Below are 9,605 nucleotides of genomic sequence, written 5' to 3' on the forward strand. Positions count from 1 at the left end.
CTGACGGCCAGGCCACCAATGGTTGACGGATGAAGATCAAAAATCTACAAGAAGCTGCAATTGAAGAAGAGTAGTAACCTTCAGGGCTGAAGACCTCAGTGAATAGCGAAGACTGCGTGGGCTTGTAGGTTAATTGGTCTCGGTAACTTGCCCCCCCTAGTGTGTAGATAGTGGATGGGAAAGTGCAATAACATAGAACTAGTGTGAACAGGAGATCAATGGTCGGTGTGGACACGTTGGGCCGAAGGGCCTGGTTCCATGCTGTATCTCTTAAAAACTATCTCTACAAAAGAACTGTGGAGAGATTAGAAGTTGCAATTTTTAGTTCAGTTTTAGTTTGAGAGATACAGCAAAGAAACAGGCCCTGCGGCCCACCGAGTCTGATTGTGGATGATCAGCCATCATCACATTGAATGGCGGTGCTGGCTCGAAGGGTTGATTGGCCTACTCCTGCACCTATTGTCTATTGTCTATTGACACACGAGGGACAATTTGTTTTCCACAGAAGCCAATTGATCGACTAACCTGCACATCTTTGGAATGTGGGAGGAAACTGGAGAAAACCCACACGGTCATAGGGAGAATGTACAAACTCCGTACAGACAACACCCGTAGTCAAGTTGGAACCCAGGTCTCTGGTGCTGCAAGGCAGCAACTCTACTGCTGTGCAACCGTGCCGCCCTAGAAACAAATAATACAGATATTAAGCTGATGGGAACAGATACTACACTTGATCTGAACCAAAAGGCCAAAAAGCAAAAGCATTGAGAGCTTTCAAATCATATTAGATTGATTAGGATTAAGATTTGCTGTTAACTTGAAGGAAACATGTTGACCACTGAGTTCCCAGTTGGAATTAAATGTCCTAATATAATTCTCATGTTAGTATAATTTGTAAAATTACCATCTCCCATGCTGGTCTAAATCAAAGGCTTGGAACCATGCTGTAATATTTAAGTTTAATGAATTAGATTAATATGCAGAAAAAGAAGCATCTACCGAATGAGATCTTGACAAAATTTATCATACAAGCAACTCCAGTCAAGTGGGGAACAAACAGGAAATACTGAATAAAGGTCTCGACCCGAAACATCACCTAATCCTTTTGACCAGCAATGTTGCCAGACCCGCTGAGTTAAGGCTCTGTCCCACTTTCCTGAGTTACTCACGAACTCTCCCGAGTTTTCCCCTTGATTCGAACTCGGGGAATGTCGGGGAATGTTGGTAGCGAGCTTGTAGGAGGCCGTAGGAGTCCGTAGATGTTTCGTAGCGGCTCGTAATGCCAGCCGTAAGAACTCGGGGCATCAGGTAAAGGGCCTGTCCCACTGTATGAGGTAATTCAAGAGTTCTCCCGTGTTTCCCCTGATTCGAACTCGGAGAATTACAGTAATAGCTGCTTGTAGGTACTCAGGGCTCTCGTGGACATTTCTCAACATGTTGAAAAAATTTCACGAGCTTATCGCGTTTCCCGAGTACCTGCCGGTAGGGTTACGAGCCGTTAAGAGACGTCCCGAGCTCCGACGTACCCGCTACGTACATTCTACATACTTACCACGAGTTTGATTTTTTTTAAACTCGGGAGAGCTCTTGGGTAAACTCGCATAGTGGGACAGGCCCTTTAGTCGGGACGTTTTTTCAACTTTGAAAAATGTCCACGAGTTAAATAAATAGCTCCGAGTACCTACGAATGGCTATTACTGTAATTTCCTGAGTTCGAATCAAGGGGAAAACTCGGGAGAACTCGGGAAAGTGGGACAGGGGCTTTACTCAACATTTTGTGTCTATCTTCGGTGGAAACCAGCATCTGCAGTTCATTCCTAAACAGGAAATAGGAGAAATGTCTAGCGGATTGATGGATGGAGAAACCATGCTTCATGTCGATGTCCTTCATCAGAACCGTGAATTGCCCCAAATGCGTACAGTCAGGTGACATAGAACTAGCGTGAACGAGTGATGGTCGGCGTAGACTCGGTGGGCCGAATAGTCTGATCCAATGCTGTATCTCTAAACTAAATTAAACTGGGGAAGGGAGAAAACAAATGTTTTGTTTTTAAGTTGCAAGGAGCACAAAGTAAGGTTGCACAGGCAACATATTGCTTCTGGTGCCATTTCAATCACAGATTAGGAGAGGGAGAGGGAGAGGGGGAGAGAGGAGAGAGAGAGAGAGAGAGAGAAGAGAGAGTGTGTGTGAGAGAGGAGAGAAGAGAGAGGGAAAGGGAGAGAGAAGGAGGGAGAGAGAGAAGAGAGAGTGAGAGAGTAAGAGAGGAGAGAGAGAGAGAGGGAGAGTAGAAAGAGAGGGAGAGTAGAAAGAAAGGGGAGAGAGAGAGAGAGAGAGAGAGAGAGAGAGGAGTTGAGAGAGAGAGAGAGAGAGAGAGAGAGAGAGAGAGAGAGAGAGAAAATTATCCGCACTAATAAGGTGAAAGGGCTTCTCTCTCCCTCTTCAAGATAAAAGATCGATTGAATAAATATTTGACCTGAAAATGAGAGCAATCAGAAGACCATGCCGATGCACAACCTGTTCCTGTGAGGTGCAGAAACATCTTTTTTTGTTTTGTTTTTTTGTTTCTTTTATTAGAAGTTAATACAGTACAAAACAGTACACTGGAACCTAATTTTAGGTGCCAACTATGTCATACCGTAATCCATTCTATGTACAACCTCTACTTTTATGTTTTGAGAAGGGAAGTAAGACAAGAAAAAGAAAAGAATAGAAAGGGGAAAAAGAAGAAAAATAGATAGTAGAGAATAGAAAAACGTGAAGTGTGTATATAAAAAAAAAAGAAAAAGTAGAAAGTAGAAATAGGAGAGAAGGCCCCTTAAAAGAGAAATTTTCAAATCTTTATTCGGAGATGTAGATCTATCCACGTCATGAACTGAAATCAGTAATCTCTACGGTACCACTGCATCACATGATTCCAAAAAGTCAATGAAAGGAGTCCAACTCCTTAAGAATTGGTCATATTTATCTATTAGTCGGAGTCTCATTTCTTCAAGGCGTGCTATGTCCATCATATTCCTAATCCACATTTTAACAGTTGGTATGGTTGTATTTTTCCAAAATCTAAGTATCAATTTCTTTCCAATTATTAACCCATAATTAAAAAAAACGTTTTGGTCTATATTTAAATTGGTATCTTCTATTATTATTCCAAATATAATCCATTCCGTTTTAGGTTCTATTGTGGACTTAAAAAGCTTTGTAAATATATCAAATATATCGCTCCAAAATGTATTCAACTTTGTACATCCTACAAATGAATGTGTTATATTAGTGTTTTGAAACAAACATTTATCGCATCTGGGAGAGACGTTTGGATAAAATTTATTCAACCTCGTTTATAAATAATTTATCAGTGCCAACCCCACTAGTGAACAATCCCGCATTCAAACCTTCTCTCATCGACAACACATATCAACAATGGGATAGACTGGGGATTAGGAAAGTAGGAGATATGTATGAATTGGGCAAACTGTTATCATTTCAACATTTAAAATTAAAATTTAAACTGAAGGATAATCAATATTTTAAATATATACAGATATGTGACTTTATGAAGAAATATATACATAGATTTCAAACTATATTTTTAGACCCTTTAGAAGAAGCAATGAATATTAAGGCTGATTCACAAAAACTAATATCATACTTTTATAATAATATATTAAATAGAGAATTACCCTCAACAGAAGATTGGGAACATGAGCTAATGATAAAGATCTCGAAGGATAGATGGGAAAAGTATTTGATGAATACACATAATTGTTCTATTAATGCAAGACATAATTTAATTCAATTCAAATTATTACATAGACTATATTATTCAGGTGCAGAAACATCTGATGTGAATTAAAGGGTGATGCGAGTGAGCATCAGTAAGTCATGAAGTAAGTGTGGAGAGAGAGAGAAGTGTTGAGTTAATGATGCAGACGGAATGACACACAAAGGAAAGGCTGTTTTTTGTAAATGATTGAATTCAATACTGGGTTCCAAGATCTACAAAGTGCCTCGTTACAAGATGAGATACTGTGTCATATTGTTTCACTATTACATCGGTCTCTGTTATAATAATAATGATGGATGGGAATTATATAGTTATGACAATGCAGAGGGCCAAAGACACTCTCCTTGGGGTGGGCGGCGCGACCAACGTCGCAGCGGCTTCTGCAGTCTGTCTGTGTTTTTTTTTTTTTTGTCCCATTGAGGGTATAGTTTGTAATGGGCTTTTAAATGTGTATGTGTGGGGGGCGGGGAAATCTCTTCCCTGCACGGAGACCCGACCTTTTCCCTGTCGGGTCTCCGTTGTCGTTGGGGCCTAGCACCGTGGAGCGGCCTCCAACCGGAATGACCTGGGGGCTCAAGTCACGGAGCCTGCGGAGCTGCGGACGTACCATCGTGGAGCTGGCCAGCTTCGGAGCGTGAGGAGTTCGGAGCGTGGAGAGATGCGGTGGCGCGCGGCTGCTACCCGACTCCGGTGGATGGTGACACCGGGAGCTCTCGGGTTCCTGGTGGGAGACTGCTTTGCGGGGCACCGCCCGAATTGCGGGGTTGAAAGTGACCTGGAGTGGAGCCTTATATCGCCCGGCGCGGCTTTAAATTGCCGCGGACTTGCTAGCGCCCGCCGGGGCCTCCAACATCAAGACCCGGGGCAGGGCCTTACATCGCCCGGCGCGGCTTTAAATGGCCGTGGGACTTGCTAGCGCCCACCGGGGGCTTTGACTTTGACATTGGGAGAGTAATGGAGAGCAGGGGAGAGACAAGACTTTGCCTTCCATCACAGTGAGGAGGAGATTCACTGTGATGGATGTTTGTGTAAATTATGTTCGTGTGTGTCTTGGTTCATTTCTTGTATGGCTGCAGAAACCAAATTTCGTTTGAACTTCATGTGAGGTTCAAATGACAAATAAATGGTATTGAATTGTATTGTATTCTCCCTTTATCCCCCTCTCCCCCTCCCTCTCACCGATTTTTCTCGACTTGCTCATTATTTTTAACAGCTCAGCCCCATCCCCCGCCCCCACCCTTTCTCAATAACCTTTCAGTGAAAAATCTCTGATCAATTACTCAAAAATGTACCTCCATTCTAAGAATGAAAGCAACCTCAACATCACCATGGTTACAGCAGGCCTAAGTGATTAAATTGAACCCAAATAATGTATAAATGTTGTAACTGACAATTAATCATGTCCCTCCCAACCCCTCAATACTTTTAAAATACAGTTCAGTCCTGTTTAGATTAATGTTTAATGTTTTACCAAGGTACCGTGAAAAGCGTTTTGTTGCATGCTATCCAGTCAGCAGGAAGACTATATATGATTATAATGGAGCCATTTACAGTGCACAGATACACGATGAGGGAATAATGTTTAGTGCAAGGTAAAGCCAGCGGAGTGTGATCAAAGATAGTCCGAGGGTCACCAATGAGGTAGATAGTAGTTCAGCAACTTCAGCACTGCTCTCTGGTTGTGGTAGGATGGTTCAGTTGCCTGATAACAGCTGGGAAGAAACTGTCCCTGCATCTGGAGGTGTGCGTTTTCACACTGCTATACCTTTAGCCTGATGGGAGAGGGGAGAAGAGGGAGTGGCTGGGGTGCGACTGGTCCTTGATTATGCTGCTGGCCTTGCCGAAGCTGCGTGAGGTGTAAATGGAGTCAATGGAAGGGGGAGCGGGGTGGTTTTGTGTGATGGTCCGGGCTGCATTCAATTAAATGCTTAATTGTCTAATTTTAGTCATGAATGATAGCTGAATATTATGTCTGGCTCCTTAAACATCTGAGTGAGCCTGGGTTCCAATGGAAGTCACACCAATGATATCAGACGGGCATATGATTGCTGCTTCATGCTGTGTCAACCTGACTGTTGCCTTGAGAGTTAGCTGCAAGTATGAAAATTACTGGAGGGCCAAGGTGTGGGAAGTTTGCTTACATTTGAGATATTTACAACAACAAATTTGCTAATTAGTGATGGAGCAACAATGTTTTTTCCACGTTGCCACACCAGGGTGAACACTAACTCTGGCCTAATGGTTACCTCATCAGGATAAAAATTGTAACCTCAATTCAGTCCAATCCCCAGCGGCAGTGGGCGACAGGGTGGCGCAGTGGCACAGTTGCCCTCTCACAGCGCCAGAGACCCGGTTCAATTCTGACTACGGGTGCTGTCTGTACGGAGCTTGTGTGCACTCTCCGTGACCTGCGTGGGTTTTCCCCGTTTCCTCCCACACTCCAAAGACGTACAGGTTTGTGTAGGATAGTGGTCAGGGCCTGTCCCATTTGCGCGTCATTTAAGCGACATCATTTACGCGTCACAGCGCATGACGCACGCGTAGTGACGCGGAAATGACGCCCAAGTGGTACAGGCCGTTTAGTGTGCGGGGATCGCTGGTCGGTGCGCACTCTGTGGATGGAAGGGTCTGTTTCTACGCTGTATCTCTAAACAAAACTAGTGATGGGGCCCCATTGTTTTTTCCACATAGCCACACAAGGGTGAAAAACAACTCCGCAGAGCAGGAAGGTGGCAGATGCAAAATTGGGTACAAATACAGTAGTCAATGAGAAGCATCTTCTACAGATGCGCCGTAAAAAGCATTTTAGTGGGGTGCTTTGGGAACAGCTCCATACAGTAGTAGGCCCCTCTCGGTCATGACTAACCATGGGTGATGCATGCTGGTCAGATGCAAGCCTGGGCGATGTCACATGAAGAACAGGCTGTTGCCCATGCAGCACGTCCCCCCTCTCCACGTCGCTGATCGATCCAAAGGAACAGCAGGGCCGTTACAGTTTGGCACCAGCGTCGTTGCCAGACGAGGTTGTAGACAACGACGAACTGCCTTAGGGGCTCCGACTCCGGACTTTCTTGTGGTTTACTCCTGGAGCCTTTTCCATGACTGGATATGGCCACCAGGCAGTGGAGGTATTAAATCAGTTTTCCCTCTCCTAGATGGGCTGCCTTCCCAGGCTGACGAGCCCCATCTGCCCGAGACTCGTGGGGGCGGGAGCGTCTACCTTCCCGTACAGGTCTATAGCACCTGTCCACTGCCCAAAGCTCCATACAAGACCACAAGATATTGCAAAGAATTGTGGACACAGCCCACCCAGCCCATCACACAAACCAACCTCCCTTCCATTATCTCCATTTACATCTCACGTTGCCTCGGCAAGACCAGCAGCTTCATCAAGGATGAGTCGCACCCTGGCCACTCCCTCTTCTCCCCTCCCCATCAGCCAAAAGCTTTAGATGTGTAAAAACGCACACTTCCAGATTCAGGGACAGTTTACTTTCCAGGTGTTATCAGGCAACTGACCCATCTCAGCACACCCAGAGAGCTGGCCTGAGTTACTATTACATTTGAGACCCTCAGACTATCTTCGATCAGACTTTACTGGATTTTATCTTGCACTAAAAGTTATTTATGTTATTCCCTTCATCATGTATCTGTACACTGTGGACGGCTCGATTATAATCACGTATTGTCTTTCCGCTGACTGGTTAGCACGCAACAAAAGCTTTTCACTTTACCTTGGTACACGTGACAATAAACTAAACACAGCCGGACAGGCGTAGTACCAGGGACCTGTGTTGGATGCAGACTTCGGTTCTGTATGTGTGGAGTTTGCATTGCACATCTGTTACTCCATTCCACGCTCATTACCAGGAGACACAATCCCATCAAATTGATCATTCCATTCCTGTTTCCAAGTTCTATCCATACAGCGTCACTTGTATTTTTGATCCCCCAAAAGTATCATCTCTAAGCACTGTATTTATGTCATCTCTGTTCAAAAAAGGCAACATCCTCCCTTCCCCTGTCCTCTCCTATCTGTACCTCTATCATGACTATACCCTTGAATAATATCTATGCTCCAGAACGCTGTCTACACATCTATACTCTACCTGTCCGGTCCTCTCATCATGTTTTTGTTATGGTTATAATATCCTTGTCCCCCAAATAAATCTACGCCTTAAGGTCGAACGCCTTTCCTGCTAAGCCTCCGGCGTTGAAATAAATGCAGTTTCAACCACCATAGAAACATAGAAAATAGGTACAATAGTAGGCCATTCGGCCCTTGGAGCCTGCACCGCCATTCAATATGATCATGGCTGATCATCCAAAACCAGTACCCCGTTCCTGCTCTCTCCCCATAGCCTTTGATTCTGTTAGCCATAAGCTGTACCTAACTCTCTCTTGAAAGCATCCAGTGAATTGGCCTCCACTGCCTTCTGTGGCAGAGAATTCCACAGATTCACAAGTTTTTTTCTCATCTCTGTCCTAAATGGCCTACTCCTTATTCTTACACTGTAATCCCTGGTTCTGGACTCACCCAAAATTGGGAACATTTTTCCTGCATCTAACCTGTCCAATCCCTTAAGAATTGTTTATGCTTCTGTAAGATATCCTCTCATCCTTCTAAATTCCAGTGAATACACGCTGGTCTTTGCTCGGTTCAGGCTGTGCACCTGCCTCTTGCACTCTCTACATATTAGGTGCAATTTTCCAGAGGCCGGTTAACCTACCATCCTGCATGTCTTGAGAATGTGGGAGGAAACTGGAGCGCCCGGAGGAAATCCATGCCAGAGGCCCCAGGGAGAATGTGCAAACTCCACACAGACAGGACCGAGGTCAGTGCCAAACCTTGGTCTCCATCACTGTGTGAAAGAGTTTAATTTGGTCAAATTTGGTTCGTAAATTAAAAATGGAGATTTGCTGAAAAAAACAGAAAGCAGTCAAATTTAAGAGAATTTTCCCAGCAGAATAAAGTATGGGGAAATTTTAGAAGCTCGGTTTACACTAATCATTGAAACAATGTATTAACAATGTATAAACATAGAGATGTATTGGCTGGGCACCTTATTAGATATCTGTCTGAACAGCCTGTCAAGGACAAGGTAGTGGCTTTCATCCAAGTCTTACAAGCTTGTTTTAGTTCACAGATGGATGTCCATTCTGGAAACAAAATGGAAGTCATTTGAAAACAAAATAGTTATGAAGGAACCGCAGATGCTGGAAAATCAAAGGTAGACAAAAATGCTTGAGCATCTATGGAGCTGCCTCACCCGCTAGAAATAGGTGACGTTTTGGGTCGAGACCCTTCTTCAGACTGATGTGAGGGTGTGGGGGGGGGGGGGGGGGGGGGGGGTGGGGGGGCGGGAAGAAAAAGTAAGAGTCGGAGAAAGTGGGCTATGGGAGAGCTGGGAAAGGGAGGGGAAAGAAGGAGAAAGCAGGGGCTACCTGAAATTGGAGGTCAATGTTCATACCGCTGAGGTGTAAACTACCCAAGCAAAATATGAGGTGCTGCTCCTCCAATTTACGATGAGCCTCGCTCTAACCATTGAGGAGGTCCAGGACAGAAAGGTCAGATTCGGAATGGGAGGGGGAGTTGAAGTGCTGAGCCACCGGGAGATCAGGTTGGTTATTGCGAACCGAGCGGAGGTGTTGGGTGAAGGTGTTGTTGAAAACAAAATGGTGTTAGTTGTCCTTCCGGAAGGGCAGCTGTACTGAAGCTGTGCCAAGATTTGAGAACAAGGCTGACATTGCAAATATATGGGTCCAGCCTCCCTTGTTTCCCTTAGGCCACGGATCTTTCAGCCAGATTTAGAAGATGTGTTT

The 9,605-nt window shown here is 44.7% G+C and overlaps 1 pseudogene; it reads right to left on the reverse strand.

Annotated features, from left to right (window-relative positions):
* Nucleotides 1-658: 658 nt before the first annotated feature.
* Nucleotides 659-760, reverse strand: LOC116991781 (annotated as a pseudogene).
* Between the last annotated feature and the right edge of the window lie 8,845 nt (nucleotides 761-9,605).

The sequence above is a fragment of the Amblyraja radiata genome, chromosome 34 (genome assembly GCF_010909765.2).
Source record: "Amblyraja radiata isolate CabotCenter1 chromosome 34, sAmbRad1.1.pri, whole genome shotgun sequence".
Lineage (NCBI taxonomy): Eukaryota > Metazoa > Chordata > Chondrichthyes > Rajiformes > Rajidae > Amblyraja > Amblyraja radiata.